Source organism: Schistocerca americana, chromosome 10 (assembly GCF_021461395.2).
Source record: "Schistocerca americana isolate TAMUIC-IGC-003095 chromosome 10, iqSchAmer2.1, whole genome shotgun sequence".
NCBI lineage: Eukaryota > Metazoa > Arthropoda > Insecta > Orthoptera > Acrididae > Schistocerca > Schistocerca americana.
In genome coordinates this window covers 34905012-34932028 of record NC_060128.1, presented here as the reverse complement: position 1 = coordinate 34932028, position 27017 = coordinate 34905012, and positions in this window count along the sequence as shown.

Below are 27017 nucleotides of genomic sequence, written 5' to 3'. Positions count from 1 at the left end.
ACTTCAGGTTAACTGTATGCCTTGGACCTTCTTATTGACGATGAAACACAGAAATTGCATCCGAATTTAATACAAAAGGCACAATGCCGACTTAAGTACAAGAGGACTGACACTCTCACTTTCAATGATTTGAACCTCTCCTGTGAAGTCAGTTTTAGATTCCGATGCTTCACTTCAGGTTTACTGTATCCCTTGGACCTTCTTATTGACGATAAAATACAAAACTGCATCGGAATTTAATACAAAACGCACAATACCGACTTGAGTACAAGAGGAGTGACACTCTATCTTTCTATGATTTGAACCTCTCCTGTGAGTCCAGTTTTAGATTCCGATGCTTCACTTCAGGTTTACTGTATACCTTGGACCTTCTTATTAGCGACGAAACACAGAAATTCCATCCGAATTTAATACAAAACTCACAATACCGACTTAAGTACAAGAGGAGTGTCACTCTAACTTTCTATGATTTGAATCTCTCCTGTGAATCCAGTTTTAGATTCCGATGCTTCACTTCAGGTTTACTGTATCCCTTGGACGTTCTTATTGACGATGAAACACAGAAATTGCATCGGAATTAAATTCAAAAGGCACAATGCCGACCTAAGTAGAAGAGGACTAACACTCTCACTTTCTATGATTTCAACCTCCCCTGTGAGTCCAGTTTTAGATTCCGATGCTTCACTTCAGGTTTACTGTATCCCTTGGACCTTCTAATTGACGATGAAACACAGAGTTTGCATCCGAATTTAATATAAAAGGTACAATGCCGACTTAAGTGCATGAGGACTGACACTCTAACATTCTATGATTTGAACCTCTCCTGTGAGTCCAGTTTTAGATTCCTTTGCTTCACTTCAGGTTACTGTATACCTTGGACCATCTTATTGACGATGAAACACAGAAATTACATCCGAATTTAATACAAAAATCACAATGGAGCCTTAAGTACAAGAGGACTGACACTCTCACTTTCTATGATTTGAACATCTCCTGTGAGTCCAGTTTTAGATTCCGATGCTTCACTTCAGGTTTACTGTATCCCTTGGACCTTCTTATTGACGATGAAACACTGAAATTGCATCGGAATTAAATTCAAAAAACATAATGCCGACTTAAGTGAAAGAGGACTGACATTCTCACTTTCTTTGTTTTGAACCTCTCCTGTGAGCCCAGTTTTAGATTCCGATGCTTCACTTCTGGTTTACTGTATCCCTTGGACCTTCTTATTGACGATGAAACACAGAAATTGCATCGTAATTAAATTCAAAACGCACAATGCCGACTTAAGTACAAGAGGACTGACACTCTAACTTTCTATGATTTGAACCTCTCGAGTGAGTCCAGTTTTAGATTCCGATGCTTCACTTCAGGTTTACTGTTTCCGTTGGACCTTCTTATTGACGATGAAACACAGAAATTGCATCCGAATTTAATGCAAATGGCACACTGCCTACTTAAGTACAATAGGACTGACACTCTCACTTTCTATGATTTGAACCTCTCCTGTGAGGTCAGATTTAGATTCCGATGCTTCACTTCAGGTTTACTGTATACCTTGAACCTTCTTATTGACGATGAAAAACAGAAATTGCATCGGAATTAAATTCAAAAGGCACAATTCCGACTTAAGTACAGGAGGACTGACACTCTCACTTTCTATGATTTGAACCTCTCCTGTGAGTCCAGTTTTAGATTCCGATGCTTCACTTGAGGTTTACTGTATCCCTTGGACCTTCGAATTGACGATGAAACACAGAAATTGCATCCGAATTTAATACAAAAATCACAATGGCGACTTAAGTACAAAAGGACTGACACTCTCACTTTCTATGATTCGAACCTCTCCTGTGAGGTCAGATTTAGATTCCGATGCTACACTTCAGGTTTACTGTATCCCTTGGACCTTCTTGTTGACGATAAAACACTGAAATCGCATTAGAAATTAATACAAATAGCACAATGCCGTCTTAAGTAAAAGAGGACTGACGCTCTAACATTCTGTGATTGAACCTCTCCTGCGAGTCCAGTTTTAGATTCCGATGCTTCACTTAAGGTATACTGAATCCCTTGGACCTTCTTATTGACGATGAAAGACAGAAATTGCATCCGAATTTAATACAAAAGGCACAATGCCGACTTAAGAACAAGAGGACTTACATTCTAACTTTCTATGATTTGAACCTCTCCTGTGAGTCCAGTTTTAGATTCCGATGCTTCACTTCAGGTTTACAGTACCCCTTGGACTTTCTTATTGACGATGAAACACAGAAATTGCATCCGAATTTAATACAAAAATCACAATGGCGACTTAAGTACAAGAGGACTGACACTCTCACTTTCTATGATTCGAACCTCTCCTGTGAGGTCAGATTTAGATTCCGATGCTTCACTTCAGGTTTACTGTATCCCTTGGACCTTCTTGTTGACGATAAAACACTGAAATCGCATTAGAAATTAATACAAATAGCACAATGCCGTCTTAAGTAAATGAGGACTGACGCTCTAACATTCTGTGATTGAACCTCTCCTGCGAGTCCAGTTTTAGATTCCGATGCTTCACTTAAGGTTTACTGAATCCCTTGGACCTTCTTATTGACGATGAAAGACAGAAATTGCATCCGAATTTAATACAAATGGCACAATACCGACTTAAGTACAAGAGGACTGACACTCTCACTTTCTATGATTCGAACCACTCCTGTGACGTCAGTTTTAGATTCCGATGCTTCACTTCAGGGTTACTGTATCCCTTGGAACTTCTTATTGACGATAAAACACAGAAATTGCATCCGAATTTAATACAAAAGGCACAATACCGACTTAAGTACAAGAGGAGTGACACTCTAACTTTCGTTGATTTGAACCTCTCCTGTGAGTCCAGTTTTAGATTCCGATGTTTCACTTCAGGTTTAGTGTATCCCTTGGACCTTCTTATTGATTATGAGACACAGGAATTGCATCCGAATTTAATACAAATGGCACAATGCCGACTTAAGTACAAGAGGACTGACACTCTCACTTTCTATGATTTTAACCTCTCCTGTGAGTCCAGTTTTAAATTCCGATGCTTCACTTCAGGTTTACTGTATCCCTTGGACCTTCTTATTGACGATGAAACACAGAAATTTTCATCCGAATTTAATACAAATGGCACAATGCCGTCTTAAGTAAAAGAGGACTGCCACTCTAACATTCTATGATTTGAACCTCTCCTGCGAGTCCAGTTTTAGATTCCGATGCTTCACTTAAGGTTTACTGTATCCCTTGGACCTTCTTATTGACGATGAAACACAGAAATTGCATCCGAATTTAATCCAAAATTCACAATACCGACTTAAGTACAAGAGGAGTGACACTCTAACTTTCTATGATTTGAATCTCTCCTGTGGGTCCAGTTGTAGATTCCGATGCTTTACTTCAGGTTTACTGGGGCGTTCTTATTGACGATAAAACACGTAAATTGCATCGGAATTAAATTAAAAAGGCACAATGCCGACCTAAGTAGAAGAGGACTAACACTCTCACTTTATATGATTTGAACCTCTCCTGTGAGTCCAGTTTTAGATTCCGATGCTACACTTCAGGTTTACCGTATACCTTGCACCTTCTTATTGACGATGAAACACAGAAAATGCATCCGAATTTAATACAAACGTCACAATGCCGACTTAAGTACAATAGGGCTGACACTCTCACTTTCTATGATTCGAACCTCTCCTGTGAGGTCAGTTTTAGATTCCGATGCTTCACTTCAGGTTTATCGTATCCCTTGGACCTTCTTATTGACGATAAAACACAGTAATCGCATCGGAATTAAATTCAAAATGTACAATGCCGATCTAAGTAGAAGAGGACTGACACTCTCACTTTCTATGATTTGAACCTCTCCTGTGAGTCCAGTTTTAGATTCTGATGCTTCACTTCAGGTTTACTGTATCCCTTGGACCTTCTTATTGACGATGAAACACAGAAATTTGCATCCGAATTTAATACAAATGGCACAATGCCGTCTTAAGTAAAAGAGGACTGCCACTCTAACATGCTATGATTTGAATCTCTCCTGTGAGTCCAGTTTGCGATTCCGATGCTTCACTACAGGTTTACTGTATCCCTTGGACCTTCTTATTGACGATGATACACGGAAATTGCATCCGAATTTAATACAAATGCACATTGCCGACTTAAGTACAACAGGACTGACACTCTCACTTTCTATGATTTGAACCTCTCCTGTAAAGTCAGTTTTAGATTCCGATGCTTCACTTCAGGTTTACTGTATTCCTTGGACCTTCTTATTGACGATAAAATTGAAACTGCATCGGAATTTAATACAAAACGCACAATACCGACTAAAGTACAAGAGGAGTTACACTCTTACTTTCTATGATTTGAACCTCCGCTGTGAGTCCAGTTTTAGATTCCGATGTTTCACTTCAGGTTTAGTGTATCCCTTGTACCTTATTATTGACTATGAAACACAGGAATTGCATCCGAATTTAATACAAATGGCACAATGCCGACTTAAGTACAAGAGGACTGACACTCTCACTTTCTATGATTTGAACCTCTCCTGTGAGTCCAGTTTAGGATTCCGCTGCTTCACTTCAGGTTTACTGTATCCCTTGGACCTTCTTATTGACGATGAAACACAGAAATAGCATCCGAATTTAATACAAATGGCACAATGTCGACTTAAGTACAAGAGGAGTGACACTCTAACTTTCTATGATTTGAACCTCACCTGTGAGTCCAGTTTTAGATTCCGATGCTTCACTTCAGGTTTACTGTATACCTTGGTCCTTCTTATTGACGATGAAACACAGAAATTGCATCCGAATTTAATACAAAACTCACAATACCGACTTAAGTACAAGAGGAGTGTCACTCTAACTTTCTATGATTTGAATCCCTCCTGTGAGTCCAGTTTTAGATTCCGATGCTTCACTTCAGGTTTACTGTATCCCTTGGACGTTCTTATTGACGATGAAACACAGAAATTGCATCGGAATTAAATTCAAAAGCACAATGCCGACCTAAGTAGAAGAGGACTAACACTCTCATTTTCTATGATTTGAACCTCTCCTGTGAGTACAGTTTTAGATTCCGATGCTTCACTTCAGGTCTACTGTATTTCTTGGACCTTCTTATTGACGATGAAACACAGAAATTGCATCGGAATTAAATTCAAAACGCAATATCCCGACATAAGTAAAAGACTACTGACACTCTCACTTTCTATGATTTGAACCTCTCCTGTGAGTCCAGTTTTAAATTCCGATGCTTCACTTCAGGTTAACTGTATGCCTTGGACCTTCTTATTGACGATGAAACACAGAAATTGCATCCGAATTTAATACAAATGGCACAATGCCGACTTAAGTACAATAGGACTGACACTCTCACTTTCTATGATTTGAACCTCTCCTGTGAAGTCAGTTTTAGATTCCGATGCTTCACTTCAGGTTTACTATATCCCTTGGACCTTCTTATTGACGATAAAGTACAAAACTGCATCGGAATTTAATACAAAACGCACAATACCGACTTGAGTACAAGAGGAGTGACACTCTATCTTTCTATGATTTGAACCTCTCCTGTGAGTCCAGTTTTAGATTCCGATGCTTCACTTCAGGTTTACTGTATACCTTGGACCTTCTTATTGACGACGAAACACAGAAATTCCATCCGAATTTAATACAAAACTCACAATACCGACTTAAGTACAAGAGGAGTGTCACTCTAACTTTCTATGATTTGAATCTCTCCTGTGAGTCCAGTTTTAGATTCCGATGCTTCACTTCAGGTTTACTGTATCCCTTGGACGTTCTTATTGACGATGAAACACAGAAATTGCATCGGAATTAAATTCAAAAGGCACAATGCCGACCTAAGTAGAAGAGGACTAACACTCTCACTTTCTATGATTTGAACCTCTCCTGTGAGAACAGTTTTAGATTCCGATGCTTCACTTCAGGTTTACTGTATCCCTTGGACCTTCTAATTGACGATGAAACACAGAGTTTGCATCCGAATTTAATACAAAAGGTACAATGCCGACTTAAGTGCAAGAGGACTGACACTCTAACATTCTATGATTTGAACCTCTCCTGTGAGTCCAGTTTTAGATTCCTTTGCTTCACTTCAGGTTACTGTATACCTTGGACCATCTTATTGACGATGAAACACAGAAATTACATCCGAATTTAATACAAAAATCACAATGGAGCCTTAAGTACAAGAGGACTGACACTCTCACTTTCTATGATTTGAACATCTCCTGTGAGTCCAGTTTTAGACTCCGATGCTTCACTTCAGGTTTACTGTATCCCTTGGACCTTCTTATTGACGATGAAACACTGAAATTGCATCGGAATTAAATTCAAAAAACACAATGCCGACTTAAGTGAAAGAGGACTGACACTCTCACTTTCTTTGTTTTGAACCTCTCCTGTGAGTCCAGTTTTAGATTCCGATGCTTCACTTCAGGTTTACTGTATCCCTTGGACCTTCTTATTGACGATGAAACACAGAAATTGCATCGTAATTAAATTCAAAACGCACAATGCCGACTTAAGTACAAGAGGACTGACACTCTAACTTTCTATGATTTGAACCTCTCGAGTGAGTCCAGTTTTAGATTCCGATGCTTCACTTCAGGTTTACTGTTTCCGTTGGACCTTCTTATTGAGGATGAAACACAGAAATTGCATCCGAATTTAATACAAATGGCACAATGCCGACTTAAGTACAATAGGACTGACACTCTCACTTTCTATGATTTGAACCTCTCCTGTGAGGTCAGATTTAGATTCCGATGCTTCACTTCAGGTTTACTGTATACCTTGAACCTTCTTATTAACGATGAAAAACAGAAATTGCATCGGAATTAAATTCAAAAGGCACAATTCCGACTTAAGTACAAGAGGACTGACACTCTCACTTTCTATGATTTGAACCTCTCCTGTGAGTCCAGTTTTAGATTCCGATGCTTCACTTGAGGTTTACTGTATCCCTTGGACCTTCGTATTGACGATGAAACACAGAAATTGCATCCGAATTTAATACAAAACTCACAATACCGACTTAAGTACAAGAGGAGTGACACTCTAACTTTCTATGATTATAATCACTCCTGTGACTCCAGTTTAAGATTCCGATGCTTCACTTCAGGTTTACTGTATCCCTTGGACGTTCTTATAGACGATGAAACACAGAAATTGCATCGGAAATAAATTCAAAAGGCACAATGCCGACCTAAGTAGAAGAGGACTAACACTCTCATTTTCTATGATTTGAACCTCTCCTGTAAGTCCAGTTTTAGATTCCGATGCTTCACTTCAGGTTTACAGTATACCTTGCACCTTCTTATTGACGATGAAACACAGAAATTGCATCGGAATTAAATTCAAAAGGCTCAATGCCGACTTAAGTACTAGAGGACTGACACTCTCACTTTCTATGATTTGAACCTTTCCTGTGAGTCCAGTTTTAGATTCTGATGCTTCACTTCAGGTTTACTGTATCCCTTGGACCTTCTAATTGACGATGAAACACAGAGTTTGCATCCGAATTTAATACAAAAGGTACAATACCGCCTTAAGTGCAAGAGGACTGACACTCTAACTTTCTATGATTTGAACCTCTCCTGTGAGTCCAGTTTTAGATTCCTTTGCTTCACTTCAGGTTACTGTATACCATGGACCTTTTTATTGACGATGAAACACAGAAATTACATCCGAATTTTATACAAAAATCACAATGGCGACTTAAGTACAAGAGGTCTGACACTCTCACTTTCAATGATTTGAACATCTCCTGTGAGTCCAGTTTTAGATTCCGATGCTTCACTTCAGGTTTACTGTATCTCTTGGACCTTCTTATTGACGATGAAACACAGAAATTGCATCGGAATTAAATTTAAAACACACAATGCCGACTTAAGTAAAAGAGGACTGACACTCTCACTTTCTTTGTTTTGAACCTCTCCTGTGAGTCCAGTTTTAGATTCCGATGTTTCACTTCAGGTTTACTGTATCCCTTGGACCTTCTTATTGACGATGAAAAACAGAAATTGCATCGGAATTAAATTCAAAAGGCACCATTCCGACTTTAGTACAAGAGGACTGACACTCTCAGTTTCTATGATTTGAACCTCTCCTGTGAGTCCAGTTTTAGATTCCGATGCTTCACTTCAGGTTTACTGTATCCCTTGGACCTTCTAATTGACGATGACACACAGAGTTTGCATCCGAATTTAATACAAAAGGTACAATGCCGACTTAAGTACAAGAGGACTGACACTCTAACTTTCTATGATTTGAACCTCTCCTGTGAGTCCAGTTTTAGATTCCGATGCTTCACTTTAGGTTTACTCTATCCCTTGGACCTTCGTATTGACGATGAAACACAGAAATTGCATCCGAATTTAATACAAAAATCACAATGGCGACTTAAGTACAAGAGGACTGACACTCTCACTTTCTATGATTTGGACATCTCCTGTGAGTCCAGTTTTAGATTCCGATGCTTCACTTCAGGTTTACTGTATTCCTTGGACCTTCTTATAGACGATGAAACATAGAAATTGCATCGGAATTAAATTCAAACCGCGCAATACCGACTTAAGTAAAAGAGGACTGACAATCTCACTTTCTATGATTTGAAACTCTGCTGTGAGTCCATTATTAGATTCCGATGCTTCACTTCAGGTTTACTGTATCCCTTGGACCTTCTTATTGACGATGAAACACAGAAATTCCACCGGAATTAAATTCAAAAGGCACAATGCCGACTTAAGTACAAGAGGACTGACACTCTAACTTTCTATGATTTGAACCACTCATGTGAGTCCAGTTTTAGATTCCGATGCTTCACTTCAGGTTTACTGTATCCCTTGGACCTTTGTATTGACGATCAAACACAGAGTTTGCACCCGAATTTAATACAAAAGGCACAATGGCGACTTAAGTACTAGAGGACTGACATTCTAACTTTCTATGATTTGAACCTCTCCCGTGAGTCCAGTTTTAGATTCCGATGCTTCACTTCAGGTTTACTGTATCCTTTGGACCTTCTTATTGACGATGAAACACAGAAATTGCATCCGAAATTAATACAAAAGTCACAATGGTGACTTAATTACAAGAAGACTGACACTCTCACTTTGTATGATTTGAACCTCTCCTGTGAGTCCAGTTTAGATTCCGATGCTTCACCTCAGGTTTACTGTATCTGTTGGACTTTCTTATTGACGATGAAACACAGAAATTGCATCCGAATTTAATACAAATGGCACAATGCCAACTTAAGTACAAGAGGACTGACACTCTCACTCTCTATGATTCGATCCTTTCCAGTGAGTCCAGTTTTAGATTCCGATGCTTCACTTCAGGTTTACTGTTTCCGTTGGACCTTCTTATTGACGATGAAACACAGAAATTGCATCCGAATTTAATACAAATGGCACAATGCCGAATTAAGTACAATAGGACAGACACTCTCACTTTCTATGATTTGAACCTCTCCTCTGAAGTCAGTTTTAGATTCCGATGCTTCACTTCAGGTTTACTGTATGCCTTGGACCTTCTTATTGACGATAAAACACAGAAACTGCATCCGAATTTAATACAAAACGCACAATACCGACTTAAGTACAAGAGGAGTTACACTCTAACTTTCTATTGTTTGAATCTCTCCTGTGACTCCAGTTCTAGATTCCGATGTTTCACTTCAGGTTTAGTGTATCCCTTCGACCTTCTTATTGACCATGAAACACAGGAATTGCATCCGAATTCAATACAAAAGGCACAATGCCGACTTAAGTACAAGAGGACTGACACTCTAACTTTCTATGATTTGAACCTCTCCAGTGAGTCCAGTTTTAGATTCCGATGCTTCACTTCAGGTTTACTGTTTCCCTTGGACCTTCTTATTGACGATGAAACACAGAGTTTGCATCCGAATTTAATACAAAATGCACAATGCCGACTTAAGTACAAGAGGACTGTCACTCTAACTGTCTATGATTTGAGCCTATCCAGTGAGTCTAGTTTTAGATTCCGATGCTTCACCTCAGGTTTACTGTATCCCTTGGACCTTCTTAGTGACGATGAAACACAGAAATTGCATCCGAATTTAATACAAAAGGCACAATGGCGACTTAAGTACAAGGGGACTGACACTCTCACTTTCTATGATTTGAACCTATCCTGTGAGTCCAGTTTTAGATTCCAATGCTTCACTTCAGGTTTACTGTATCCCTTGGACCTTCTTATTGACGATGATTCACAGAAATTGCATCCGAATTTAATACAAATGGCACAATGCCGACTTAAGTACAAGAGCACTGATACTCTCACTTTCCATGATTCGAACTTCTCCTGTGAGGTCAGATTTAGATTCCGATGCTTCACTTCAGGTTTACTGTATACCTTGAACCTTCTTATTGACGATGAAAAACAGAAATTGCATCGGAATTAAATTCAAAAGGCACAATTCCGACTTAATTACAAGAGGACTGACACTCTCACTTTCTATGATTTGAACCTCTCCTGTGAGTCAAGTTTTAGATTCCGATGCTTCCCTTCAGGTTTACTGTATCCCTTGGACCTTCTAATTGACGATGAAACACAGAGTTTGCATCTGCATTTAATACAAAAGGTACAATGCCGACTTAAGTACAAGAGGACTGACACTCTAACTTTCTATGATTTGAACCTCTCCTGTGAGAACAGTTTTAGATTCCGATGCTTCACTTCAGGTTTACTGTATCCCTTGGACCTTCGTATTGACGATGAAACACAGAAATTGCATCCGAATTCAATACAAAAATCACAATGGCGACTTAAGTACAAGAGGACTGACACTCTCACTTTCTATGATTCGAACCTCTCCTGTGAGGTCAGATTTAGATTCCGATGCTTCACTTCAGGTTTACTGCATCCCTTGGACCTTCATGTTGACGATAAAACACTGAAATCGCATTAGAAATTAATACAAATAGCACAATGCCGTCTTAAGTAAAAGAGGACTAACGCTCTAACATTCTGTGATTGAACCTCTCCTGCGAGTCCAGTTTTAGATTCCGATGCTTCACTTAAGGTTTACTGTATCCCTTGGACCTTCTTATTGACGATGAAAGGCAGAAATTGCATCCGAATTTAATACAAAAGGCACAATGCCGACTTACGTACAAGAGGACTTACATTCTAACTTTCTATGATTTGAACCTCTCCTTTGAGTCCAGTTTTAGATTCCGATGCTTCACTTCAGGTTTACTGTACCCCTTGGACTTTCTTATTGACGATGAAACACAGAAATTGCATCCGAATTTAATACAAATGGCACAATACCGACTTGAGTACAAGAGGAGTGACACTCTAACTTTCTGTGATTTGAACCTCTCCTGTGAGTCCAGTTTTAGATTCCGATGCTTCACTTCAGGTTTACTGTATCCCTTGGACGTTCTTATAGACGATGAAACACAGTAATTGCATTGGAATTAAATTCAAAAGGCACAATGCCGACCTAAGTAGAAGAGGACTAACACTCTCACTTTCTATCATTTGAAACTCTCCTGTAAGTCCAGTTTTAGATTCCGATGCTTCACTTCAGGTTTACTGTATACCTTGCACCTTCTTATTGACGATGAAACACAGAAATTGCATCGGAATTAAATTCAAAAGGCTCAATGCCCACTTAAGTACTAGAGGACTGACACTCGCACTTTCTATGATTTGAACCTCTCCTGTGAATCCAGTTTTAGATTCCGATGCTTCACTTCAGGTTTACTGTATCCCTTGGAGGTTCTTATTGACGATGAAAAACAGAAATTGCATCGGAATTAAATTCAAAAGGCACAATTCCGACTTAAGTACAGGAGGACTGACACTCTCACTTTCAATGATTTAAACATCTCCTGTGAGTCCAGTTTTAGATTCCGATGCTTCACTTCAGGTTTACTGTATCCCTTGGACCTTCGTATTGACGATGAAACACAGAAATTGCATCCGAATTTAACACAAAAATCACAATGGCGACTTAAGTACAAGAGGACTGACACTCTCACTTTCTATGATTTGAACATCTCCTGTGAGTCCAGTTGTAGATTCCGATGCTTCACTTCAGGTTTACTGTATCCGTTGGACCTTCTTATAGACGATGAAACATAAAAATTGCATCGGAATTAAATTCAAACCGGACAATATCGACTTAAGTAAAAGAGGACTGACACTCTCACTTTCTATGATTTGAAACTCTGCTGTGAGTCCATTATTAGTTTCCGATGCTTCACTTCAGGTTTACTGTATCCCTTGGACCTTCTTATTGACGATGAAACACAGAAATTGCATCGGAATTAAATTCAAAAGGCACAATGCCGACTTAAGTACAAGAGGACTGACACTCTAACTTTCTATGATTTGAACCACTCATGTGAGTCCAGTTTTAGATTCCGATGCTTCACTTCAGGTTTACTGTATCCCTTGGACCTTTGTAATGACGATCAAACACAGACTTTGCACCCGAATTTAATACAAATGGCACAATGCCGACTTAAGTACTAGAGGACTGACATTCTAACTTTCTTTGATTTGAACCTCTCCCGTGAGTCCAGTTTTAGATTCCGATGCTTCACTTCAGGTTTACTGTATCCTTTGGACCTTCTTATTGACGATGTAACACAGAAATTGCATCCAAAATTAATACAAAAGTCACAATATGGACTTAATTACAAGAGGACTGACACTCTCACTTTGTATGAGTTGAACCTCTCCTGTGAGTCCAGTTTTAGATTCCGATGCTTCACCTCAGGCTTACTGTATCTGTTGGACCTTCTTATTGACGATGAAACACAGAAATTGCATCCGAATTCAAAACAAATGGCACAATGCCGACTTAAGTACAAGAGGACTGACACTCTCACTCTCTATGATTCCAACCTCTCCTGTGAGGTCAGATTTAGATTCCGATGCTTCACTTCATGGTTACTGTATCCCTTGGACCTTCTTGTTGACGATAAAACTCAGAAATCGCATCCGAAATTAATACAAATAGCACAATGCCGTCTTAAGTAAAAGAGGACTTACGCTCTAACATTCTGTGATTTGAACCTCTCCTGCGAGTCCAGTTTTCGATTCCGATGCTTCACTTAAGGGTTGCTGTATACCTTGGACCTTCTTATTGACGATGAAACACAGAAATTGCATCCTAATTTAATACAAAAGGCACATTACCGACTTAAATACAAGCGGAGTGACACTCTAACTTTCTATGATTTGAATCTCTCCTGTGAGTCCAGTTTTAGATTCCGATGCTTCACTTCAGGTTTACTGTATCCCATGGACGTTCTTATTGACGATGAAACACAGAAATTGCTTCGGAATTAAATTCAAAAGGCACAGTGCCGACCTAAGTAGAAGACGACTAACACTCTCACATTCTATGAATTGAACCTCTCCTGTGAGTCCAGTTTTAAATTCCGATGCTTCACTTTAGGGTTACAGTATACCTTGCACCTTCTTATTGACGTATAAACACAGAAATTGATCGGAATTAAATTCAAAAGGCACAATGCCGACTTAAGTACAAGAGGACTGACACTCTCACTTTCTATGATTTGAACCTCTCCTGTGAGTCCAGTTTTACATTCCGATGCTTCACTTCAGGTTTACTGTATCCCTTGGAATTTCTTATTGACGATGAAACACAAATATTGCATCCGAATTTAATACAAAAGGTACAATGCCGACTTAAGTACAAGAGGCCTGACACTCTAACTTTCTATGATTTGCACCTTTGCTGTGAGTCCAGTTTTAGATTCCGATGCTTCACTTCAGGTTTACTGTATCCCTTGGACCTTCTTATTGACGATGAAACACAAAAATTGAATCCGAATTTAATACAAAAATCACAATGGTGACTTAAGTACAAGAGGACTGACACTCTCACTATCTATGATTTGAACCTCTCCTGTGAGTCCAGTTTTAGATTCCGATGCTTCACCTCAGGTTTACTGTATCCCTTGGACATTCTTATTGACGATGAAACACAGAAATTGCATCCGAATTTAATACAAATGGCACAATGCCGACTTAAGTACAAGAGGACTGACACTCTCACTTTCTATGATTCGAACCTCTCCTGTGAGTCAAGTTTTACATTCCGATGCTTCACTTCAGGTTTACTGTATTCTTGGACTTCTAATTGACGATGAAACATAGAGTTTGCATCCGAATTTAATACTAAAGGTACAATGCCGACTCAAGTACAAGAGGACTGACACACTAACTTTCTATGATTTGCACCTCTCCTGTGAGTCCAGATTTAGATTCCGATGCTTCACTTCAGGTTTACTGCATCCCTTGGAACTTCTTATTGACGATGAAACACAGAAATTGCATCCGAATTTAATACAAAAATCGCAATGGCGGCTTAAGTACAAGAGGACTGACACTCTCACTTTCTATGATTTGAACATCTCCTGTGAGTCCAGTTCGAGATTCCGATGCTTCACTTCAGGTTTAGTTTATCCCTTGGACCTTCTTATTGACGATGAAACACAGATATTGCATCGGAATTAAATTTAAAACGCACAATGCCGACTTAAGTAAAAGATGACTGACACTCTAACTTTCTATGATTTGAACCTCTCCTGTGAATCCAGTTTTAGATTCCGATGTTTCACTTCAGGTTTAGTGTATCCCTTGGCCCTTCCTATTGATTATGAGACACACGAATTGCATCCGAATTTAATACAAATGGCACAATGCCGACTTAAGTACAAGAGGACTGACACTCTCACTTTCTATGATGTGAACCTCTCCTGTGAGTCCACTTTTAGATTCCGATGCTTCACTTCAGGTTTACTGTATCATTTGAACCTTCTTATTGACGATAAAACACAGAAATTGCATCCGAATTTAATACAAAAGGCACAATACCGACTTAAGTACAAGAGGAGTGACACTCTAACTTTCTATGGTTTGAACCTCTCCTGTGAGTCCAGTTTTTGATTCCGATGTTTCACTTCAGGTTTAGTGTATCCCTTGGACCTTCTTATTGATTATGAGACACAGGAATTGGATCCGAATTTAATACAAATGGCACAATGCCGACTTAAGTACAAGAGGACTGACACTGTCACTTTCTATGATTTGAACCTTTCCGGTGAGTCCAGATTTAAATTCCGATGCTTCACTTCAGGTTTACTGTATACCTTGCACCTTCTGATTGAAGATGAAACACGGAAATTGCATCGGAATTTAATACAAAAGGCACAATGCCGACTTAAGTAAAAGAGGACAGACAGTCTAACTTTCTATGATTTGAACCTCTCCTGTGAGTCCAGTTTTAGATTCTGATGCTTCACTTCAGGTTTACTGTATCCCTTGGACCTTCTTATTGACGATGAAACACAGAAATTTGCATCCGAATTAAATACAAATGGCACAATGCCGTCTTAAGTAAAAGAGGACTGCCACTCTAACATTCTATGATTAGAATCTCTCCTGTGAGTCCAGTTTGCGATTCCGATGCTTCACTACAGGTTTACTGTATCCCTTGAACCTTCTTATTGACGATGAAACACAGAAATTGCATCGGAATTAAATTCAAAACGCAATATCCCGACATAAGTAAAAGAGGACTGACACTCTCACTTTCTATGATTTGAACCTCTCCTGTGAGTCCAGTCTTAAATTCCGATGCTTCACTTCAGGTTTACTGTATCCCTTGGACCTTCTTATTGACGATGAAACACAGAAATTCGATCCGAATTTAATACAAAACTCACAATACCGACTTAAGTACAAGAGGAGTGTCACTCTAACTTTCTATGATTTGAATCTCTCCTGTGAGTCCAGTTTTAGATTCCGATGCTTCATTTCAGGTTTACTGTATCCCTTGGACGTTCTTATTGTTGATGAAACACAGACATTGCATCGGAATTAAATTCAAAAGGCACAATTACGACTTAAGTACAAGGGGACTGACACTCTCACTTTCTATGATTTGAACCTCTCCTGTGAGTCCAGTTTTAGATTCCGATGCTTCACTTGAGGTTTACTGTATCCCTTGGACCTTCGTATTGACGATGAAACACAGAAATTGCATCCGAATTTAATACAAAAATCACAATGGCGACTTAAGTACAAGAGGACTGACACTCTCACTTTCTATGATTCGAACCTCTCCTGTGAGGTCAGATTTAGATTCCGATGCTTCACTTCAGGTTTACTGTATCCCTTGGACCTTCTTGTTGACGATAAAACACTGAAATCGCATTAGAAATTAATACAAATAGCACAATGCCGTCTTAAGTATAAGAGGACTGACGCTCTAACATTCTGTGATTGAACCTCTCCTGCGAGTCCAGTTTTAGATTCCGATGCTTCACTTAAGGTATACTGAATCCCTTGGACCTTCTTATTGACGATGAAAGACAGAAATTGCATCCGAATTTAATACAAAATGCACAATGCCGACTTAAGTACAAGAGGACTTACATTCTAACTTTCTATGATTTGAACCTCTCCTGTGAGTCCAGTTTTAGATTCCGATGCTTCACTTCAGGTTTACAGTACCCCTTGGACTTTCTTATTGACGATGAAACACAGAAATTGCATCCGAATTTAATGCAAATGGCACAATACCGATTTGAGTACAAGAGGAGTGAACTCTAACTTTCTATGATTTGAACCCCTCCTGTGAGTCCAGTTTTAGATTCCGATGCTTCACTTCTGGTTTACTGTATACCTTGGGCCTTCTTATTGACGATGAAACACAGAAATTGCATCCGAATTTAATACAAAACTCACAATACCGACTTAAGTACAAGAGGAGTGACACTCTAACTTTCTATGATTATAATCACTCCTGTGACTCCAGTTTTAGATTCCGATGTTTCACTTCAGGTTTAGTGTATCCCTTGGACCTTCTTATTGACTATGAAACACAGGAATGGCATCCGAATTTAATACAAATGGCACAATGCCGACTTAAGTACAAGAGGACTGACACTCTCACTTTCTATGATTTGAACCTCTCCTGTGAGTCCAGTTTAGGATTCCGCTGCTTCACTTCAGGTTTACTGTATCCCATGGACCTTCTTATTGACGATGAAACACAGAAATAGCATCCGAATTTAATACAAATGGCACAATGTCGACTTAAGTACAAGAGGAGTGACACTCTAACTTTCTATGATTTGAACCTCACCTGTGAGTCCAGTTTTAGATTCCGATGCTTCACTTCAGGTTTACTGTATACTTTGGACCTTCTTGTTGACGATGAAACACAGAAATTGCATCCGAATTTAATACAAAACTCACAATACCGACTTAAGTACAAGAGGAGTGTCACTCTAACTTTCTATGATTTGAATCCCTCCTGTGAGTCCAGTTTTAGATTCCGATGCTTCACTTCAGGTTTACTGTATCCCTTGGACGTTCTTATTGACGATGAAACACAGAAATTGCATCGGAGTTAAATTCAAAAGGCACAATGCCGACTTAAGTAGAAGAGGACTAACACTCTCACTTTCTTTGATTTGAACCTCTCCTGTGAGTCCAGTTTTAGATTCCGATGCTTCACTTCAGGTCTACTGTATTTCTTGGACCTTCTTATTGACGATGAAACACAGAAATTGCATCGGAATTAAATTCAAAACGCAATATCCCGACATAAGTAAAAGAGGACTGACACTCTCACTTTCTATGATTTGAACCTCTCCTGTGAGTCCAGTTTTAAATTCCGATGCTTCACTTCAGGTTAACTGTATGCCTTGGACCTTCTTATTGACGATGAAACACAGAAATTGCATCCGAATTTAATACAAATGGCACCATGCCGACATAAGTACAATAGGACTGACACTCTCACTTTCTATGATTTGAACCTCTCCTGTGAAGTCAGTATTAGATTCCGATGCTTCACTTCAGGTTTACTGTATCCCTTGGACCTTCTTATTGACGATAAAATACAAAACTGCATCGGAATTTAATACAAAACGCACAATACCGACTTGAGTACAAGAGGAGTGACACTCTATCTTTCTATGATTTGAACCTCTCCTGTGAGTCCAGTTTTAGATTCCGATGCTTCATTTCAGGTTTACTGTATACCTTGGACCTTCTTATTGACGATGAAACACAGAAATTCCATCCGAATTTAATACAAAACTCACAATACCGACTTAAGTACAAGAGGAGTGTCACTCTAACTTTCTATGATTTGAATCTCTCCTGTGAGTCCAGTTTTAGATTCCGATGCTTCACTTCAGGTTTACTGTATCCCTTGGACGTTCTTATTGACGATGAAACACAGAAATTGCATCGGAATAAAATTCAAAAGGCACAATGCCGACCTAAGTAGAAGAGGACTAACACTCTCACTTTCTATGATTTGAACCTCTCCTGTGAGTCCAGTTTTAGATTCCGATGCTTCACTTCAGGTTTACTGTATCCCTTGGACCTTCTAATTGACGATGAAACACAGAGTTTGCATCCGAATTTAATACAAAAGGTACAATGCCGACTTAAGTGCAAGAGGACTGACACTCTAACATTCTATGATTTGAACCTCTCCTGTGAGTCCAGTTTTAGATTCCTTTGCTTCACTTCTGGTTACTGTATGCCTTGGACCATCTTATTGACGATGAAACACAGAAATTACATCCGAATTTAATACAAAAATCACAATGGAGCCTTAAGTACAAGAGGACTGACACTCTCACTTTCTATGATTTGAACATCTCCTGTGAGTCCAGTTTTAGATTCCGATGCTTCACTTCAGGTTTACTGTATCCCTTGGACCTTCTTATTGACGATGAAACACTGAAATTGCATCGGAATTAAATTCAAAAAACATAATGCCGACTTAAGTGAAAGAGGACTGTCACTCTCACTTTCTTTGTTTTGAACCTCTCCTGTGAGTCCAGTTTTAGATTCCGATGCTTCACTTCTGGTTTACTGTATCCCTTGGACCTTCTTATTGACGATGAAACACAGAAATTGCATCGTAATTAAATTCAAAACGCACAATGCCGACTTAAGTACAAGAGGACTGACACTCTAACTTTCTATGATTTGAACCTCTCGAGTGAGTCCAGTTCTAGATTCCGATGCTTCACTTCAGGTTTACTGTATACCTTGAACCTTCTTATTGACGATGAAAAACAGAAATTGCATCGGAATTAAATTCAAAAGGCACAATTACGACTTAAGTACAAGAGGACTGACGCTCTCACTTTCTATGATTTGAACCTCTCCTGTGAGTCCAGTTTTAGATTCCGATGCTTCACTTGAGGTTTACTGTATCCCTTGGACCTTCGTATTGACGATGAAACACAGAAATTGCATCCGAATTTAATACAAAAATCACAATGGCGACTTAAGTACAAGAGGACTGACACTCTCACTTTCTATGATTCGAACCTCTCCTGTGAGGTCAGATTTAGATTCCGATGCTTCACTTCAGGTTTACTGTATCCCTTGGACCTTCTTGTTGACGATAAAACACTGAAATCGCATTAGAAATTAATACAAATAGCACAATGCCGTCTTAAGTAAAAGAGGACTGACGCTCTAACATTCTGTGATTGAACCTCTCCTGCGAGTCCAGTTTTAGATTCCGATGCTTCACTTAAGGTTTACTGTATACCTTGGGCCTTCTTATTGACGATGAAACACAGAAATTGCATCCGAATTTAATACAAAACTCACAATACCGACTTAAGTACAAGAGGAGTGACACTCTAACTTTCTATGATTATAATCACTCCTGTGACTCCAGTTTAAGATTCCGATGCTTCACTTCAGGTTTACTGTATCCCTTGGACGTTCTTATAGACGATGAAACACAGAAATTGCATCGGAAATAAATTCAAAAGGCACAATGCCGACCTAAGTAGAAGAGGACTAACACTCTCACTTTCTATGATTTGAACCTCTCCTGTAAGTCCAGTTTTAGATTCCGATGCTTCACTTCAGGTATACAGTATACCTTGCACCTTCTTATTGACGATGAAACACAGAAATTGCATCGGAATTAAATTCAAAAGGTTCAATGCCGACTTAAGTACTAGAGGACTGACACTCTCACTTTCTATGATTTGAACCTCTCCTGTGAGTCCAGTTTTAGATTCTGATGCTTCACTTCAAGTTTACTGTATCCCTTGGACCTTCTAATTGACGATGAAACTCAGAGTTTGCATCCGAATTTAATACAAAAGGTACAATGCCGTCTTAAGTGCAAGAGGACTGACACTCTAACTTTCTATGATTTGAACCTCTCCTGTGAGTCCAGTTTTAGATTCCTTTGCTCTACTTCAGGTTACTGTATACCTTGGACCTTCTTATTGACGATGAAACACAGAAATTACATCCGAATTATATACAAAAATCACAATGGCGACTTAAATACAGGAGGACTGACACTCTCACTTTCAATGATTTGAACATCTCCTGTGAGTCCAGTTTTAGATTCCGATGCTTCCCTTCAGGTTTACTGTATCTCTTGGACCTTCTTATTGACGATGAAACACAGAAATTGCATCGGAATTAAATTCAAAACACACAATGCCGACTTAAGTAAAAGAGGACTGACACTCTCACTTTCTTTGTTTTGAACCTCTCCAGTGAGTCCAGTTTTAGATTCCGATGTTTCACTTCAGGTTTACTGTATCCCTTGGACCTTCTTATTGACGATGAAAAACAGAAATTGCATCGGAATTAAATTCAAAAGGCACCATTCCGACTTAAGTACAAGAGGACTGACACTCTCAGTTTCTATGATTTGAACCTCTCCTGTGAGTCCAGTTTTAGATTCTGATGCTTCACTTCAGGTTTACTGTATCCCTTGGACCTTCTAATTGACGATGAAACACAGAGTTTGCATCCGAATTTAATACAAAAGGTATAATGCCGACTTAAGTACATGAGGACTGACACTCTCACTTTCTATGATTTGGACATCTCCTGTGAGTCCAGTTTTAGATTCCGATGCTTCACTTCAGGTTTACTGTATCCCTTGGACCTTCTTTTAGACGATGAAACATAGAAATTGCATCGGAATTAAATTCAAACCGCACAATAACGACTTAAGTAAATGAGGACTGACAATCTCACTTTCTATGATTTGAAACTCTGCTGTGAGTCCATTATTAGATTCCGATGCTTCACTTCAGGTTTACTGTATCCCTTGGACCTTCTTATTGACGATGAAACACAGAAATTGCATCGGAATTAAATTCAAAAGGCACAATGCCGACTTAAGTACAAGAGGACTGACACTCTAACTCTCTATGATTTGAACCACTCATGTGAGTCCAGTTTTAGATTCCGATGCTTCACTTCAGGTTTACTGTATCCCTTGGACCTTTGTATTGACGATCAGACACAGAGTTTGCACCCGAATTTAATACAAAAGGCACAATGGCGACTTAAGTACTAGTGGACTGACATTCTAACTTTCTATGATTTGAACCTCTCCTGTGAGTCCAGTTTTAGATTCCGATGCTTCACTTCAGGTTTACTGTATCCTTTGGACCTTCTTATTGACGATGAAACACAGAAATTGCATCCGAAATTAATACAAAAGTCACAATGGTGACTTAATTACAAGAGGACTGACACTCTCACTTTGTATGATTTGAACCTCTCCTGTGAGTCCAGTTTAGATTCCGATGCTTCACCTCAGGTTTACTGTATCTGTTGGACTTTCTTATTGACGATGAAACACAGAAATTGCATCCGAATTTAATACAAATGGCACAATGCCGACATAAGTACAAGAGGACTGACACTCTCACTCTCTATGATTCGATCCTCTCCAGTGAGTCCATTTTTAGATTCCGATGCTTCACTTCAGGTTTACTGTTTCCGTTGGACCTTCTTATTGATGATGAAACACAGAAATTGCATCCGAATTTAATACAAATGGCACAATGCTGACTTAAGTACAATAGGACAGACACTCTCACTTTCTATGATTTGAACCTCTCCTGTGAAGTCAGTTTTAGATTCCGATGCTTCACTTCAGGTTTACTGTATCCCTTGGACCTTCTTATTGACGATAAAACACAGAAACTGCATCCGAATTTAATACAAAACGCACAATACCGACTTATGTACAAGAGGAGTTACACTCTAACTTTCTATTGTTTGAACCTCTCCTGTGACTCCAGTTTTAGATTCCGATGTTTCACTTCAGGTTTAGTGTATCCCTTCGACCTTCTTATTGACTATGAAACACAGGAATTGCATCCGAATTTAATACAAAAGGCACAATGCCGACTTAAGTACAAGAGGACTGACACTCTAACTGTCTATGATTTGAGCCTATCCAGTGAGTCTAGTTTTAGATTCCGATGCTTCACCTCAGTTTTACTGTATCCCTTGGACCTTCTTAGTGACGATGAAACACAGAAATTGCATCCGAATTAATTACAAAAGGCACAATGGCGACTTAAGTACAAGGGGACTGACACTCTCACTTTCTATGATTTGAACCTATCCTGGGAGTCCAGTTTTAGATTCCTATGCTTCACTTCAGGTTTACTGTATCCCTTGGACCTTCATGTTGACGATAAAACACTGAAATCGCATTAGAAATTAATACAAATAGCACAATGCCGTCTTAAGTAAAAGAGGACTAACGCTCTAACATTCTGTGATTGAACCTCTCCTGCGAGTCCAGTTTTAGATTCCGATGCTTCACTTAAGGTTTACTGTATCCCTTGGACCTTCTTATTGACGATGAAAGACAGAAATTGCATCCGAATTTAATACAAAAGGCACAATGCCGACTTACGTACAAGAGGACTTACATTCTAACTTTCTATGATTTGAACCTCTCCTTTGAGTCCAGTTTTAGATTCCGATGCTTCACTTCAGGTTTACTGTATACCTTGGGCCTTCTTATTGACGATGAAACACAGAAATTGCATCCGAATTTAATACAAAACTCACAATACCGACTTAAGTACAAGAGGAGTGACACTCTAACTTTCTATGATTATAATCACTCCTGTGACTCCAGTTTTAGATTCCGATGCTTCACTTCAGGTTTACTGTATCCCTTGGACGTTCTTATAGACGATGAAACACAGTAATTGCATCGGAATTAAATTCAAAAGGCACAATGCCAACCTAAGTAGAAGAGGACTAACACTCTCACTTTCTATGATTTGAAATTCTCCTGTAAGTCCAGTTTTAGATTCCGATGGTTCACTTTAGGGTTACTGTATACCTTGCACCTTCTTATTGACGATGAAACACAGAAATTGCATTGGAATTAAATTCAAAAGGCTCAATGCCGGCTTAAGTAAAAGAGGACTGACACTCTCACTTTCTTTGTTTTCAACCTCTCCTGTGAGTCCAGTTTTAGATTCCGATGTTTCACATCAGGTTTACTGTATCCCTTGGACGTTCTTATTGACGATGAAAAACAGAAATTGCATCGGAATTAAATTCAAAAGGCACAGTTCCGACTTAAGTACAAGAGGACTGACACTCTCACTTTCTTTGTTTTGAACCTCTCCTGTGAGTCCAGTTTTAGATTCCGATGTTTCACTTCAGGTTTACTGTATCCCTTGGACGTTCTTATTGACGATGAAAATCAGTAATTGCATCGGAATTAAATTCAAAAGGCACAATTCCGACTTAAGTACAAGAGGACTGTCACTCTCACTTTCTATGATTTGAACCACTCATGTGAGTCCAGTTTTAGATTCCGATGCTTCACTTCAGGTTTACTGTATCCCTTGGACCTTTGTATTGACGATCAAACACAGAGTTTGCACCCGAATTTAATACAAATGGCACAATGCCGACTTAAGTACTAGAGGACTGACATTCTAACTTTCTTTGATTTGAACCTCTCCCGTGAGTCCAGTTTTAGATTCCGATGCTTCACTTCAGGTTTACTGTATCCTTTGGACCTTCTTATTGACGATGTAACACAGAAAATGCATCCAAAATTAATACAAAAGCCACAATGGGGACTTAATTACAAGAGGACTGACACTCTCACTTTGTATGAGTTGAACCTCTCCTGTGAGTCCAGTTTTAGATTCCGATGCTTCACCTCAGGTTTACTGTATCTGTTGGACCTTATTATTGACGATGAAACACAGAAATTGCATCCGAATTTAATACAAATGGCACAATGCCGACTTAAGTACAAGAGGACTGACACTCTCACTTTCTATGATTCGAACCTCGCCTGTGAGTCAAGTTTTAGATTCCGATGCTTCACTTCAGGTTTACTGTATCTCTTCAACGTTCTTATTGACGATTAAACACAGAAATTGCATCGGAAATAAATTCAAAAGGCACAGTGCCGACCTAAGTAGAAGAGGACTAACAGTCTCACTTTCTATGATTTGAACCTCTCCTGTGAGTCCAGTTTTAGATTCCGATGCTTCACTTCAGATTTACTGTATACCTTGCAGCTTCTTATTGACGATGAAACACAGAAATTGATTCGGAATGAAATTCAAAAGGCACAATGCCGACTTAAGTACAAGAGGACTGACACTCTCACTTTCTATGATTTGCACCCCTCCTGTGAGTCCAGATTTAGATTCCGATGCTTCACTTCAGGTTTACTGTATCCCTTGGAACTTCTTATTGACGATGAAACACAGAAATTGCATCCGAATTTAATACAAAAATCACAATGGCGGCTTAAGTACAAGAGGACTGACACTCTCACTTTCTATGATTTGAACATCTCCTGTGAGTCCAGTTCGAGATTCCGATGCTTCACTTCAGGTTTAGTTTATCCCTTGGACCTTCTTATTGACGATGAAACACAGATATTGCATCGGAATTAAATTTAAAACGCACAATGCCGACTTAAGTAAAAGATGACTGACACTCTCACTTTCTATGATTTGAATCTCTCCCGTGAGTCCAGTTTTAGATTCCGATGCTTGACTTCAGGTTTACTGTATCCCTTGGACCTTCTAATTGACGATGAAACACAGAGTTTGCATCCGAATTTAATACAAAAGGTACAATGCCGACTTAAGTACTAGAGGACTGACACTCTAACTTTTAATGATTTGCACCTCACCTGTGAGTCCAGTTTTAGATTCCGATGCTTCACTTCAGGTTTACTGTATACCTTGGTCCTTCTTATTGACGATGAAACACAGAAATTGCATCCGAATTTAATACAAAACTCACAATACCGACTTAAGTACAAGAGGAGTGTCACTCTAACTTTCTATGATTTGAATCCCTCCTGTGAGTCCAGTTTTAGATTCCGATGCTTCACTTCAGGTTTACTGTATCCCTTGGACCTTCTTATTGACGATGAAACACAGAAATTGCATCCGAATTCAATACAAAAATCACAATGGCGACTTAAGTACAAGAGGACTGACACTCTCACTTTCTATGATTCGAACCTCTCCTGTGAGGTCAGATTTAGATTCCGATGCTTCTCTTCAGGTGTACTGTATCCCTTGGACCTTCATGTTGACGATAAAACACTGAAATCGCATTAGAAATTAATACAAATAGCACAATGCCGTCTTAAGTAAAAGAGGACTAACGCTCTAACATTCTGTGATTGAACCTCTCCTGCGAGTCCAGTTTTAGATTCCGATGCTTCACTTAAGGTTTACTGTATCCCTTGGACCTTCTTATTGACGATGAAAGACAGAAATTGCATCCGAATTTAATACAAAAATCACAATGGCGGCTTAAGTACAAGAGGACTGACACTCTCACTTTCTATGATTTGAACATCTCCTGTGAGTCCAGTTCGAGATTCCGATGCTTCACTTCAGGTTTAGTTTATCCCTTGGACCTTCTTATTGACGATGAAACACAGATATTGCATCGGAATTAAATTTAAAACGCACAATGCCGACTTACGTACAAGAGGACTTACATTCTAACTTTCTATGATTTGAACCTCTCCTTTGAGTCCAGTTTTAGATTCCGATGCTTCACTTCAGGTTTACTGTACCCCTTGGACTTTCTTATTGACGATGAAACACAGAAATTGCATCCGAATTTAATACAAATCGCACAATACCGACTTGAGTACAAGAGGAGTGACACTCTAACTTTCTGTGATTTGAACCTCTCCTGTGAGTCCAGTTTTAGATTCCGATGCTTCACTTCAGGTTTACAGTATACCTTGGGCTTTCTTATTGACGTTGAAACACAGAAATTGCATCCGAATTTAATACAAAACTCACAATACCGACTTAAGTACAAGAGGAGTGACCCTCTAACTTTCTATGATTATAATCAATCCTGTGACTCCAGTTTTAGATTCCGATGCTTCACTTCAGGTTTACTGTATCCCTTGGACGTTCTTATAGACGATGAAACACAGTAATTGCATCGGAATTAAATTCAAAAGGCACAATGCCGACCTAAGTAGAAGAGGACTAACACTCTCACTTTCTATGATTTGAAGCTCTCCTGTAAGTCCAGTTTTAGATTCCGATGCTTCACTTCAGGTTTACTGTATACCCTGCACCTTCTTATTGACGATGAAACACAGAAATTGCATCGGAATTAAATTCAAAAGGCTCAATGCCGACTTAAGTAAAAGAGGACTGACACTCTCACTTTCTTTGTTTTGAACCTCTCCTGTGAGTCCAGTTTTAGATTCCGATGTTTCACTTCAGGTTTACTGTATCCCTTGGACGTTCTTATTGACGATGAAACACAGAAATTGCATCGGAATTAAATTCAAAAGGCACAATTCCGACTTAAGTACAAGAGGACTGTCACTCTCGCTTTCTATGATTTGAACCTCTCCTGTGAGTCCAGTTTTAGATTCCGATGCTTCACTTTAGGTTAACTGTATCCCTTGGACCTTCTAATTGACGATGAAACACAGAGTTTGCATCCGAATTTAATACAAAAGGTACAATGCCGACTTAAGTACAAGAGGACTGACACTCTAACTTTCTATGATTTGAACCACTCATGTGAGTCCAGTTTTAGATTCCGATGCTTCACTTCAGGTTTACTGTATCCCTTGGAAAT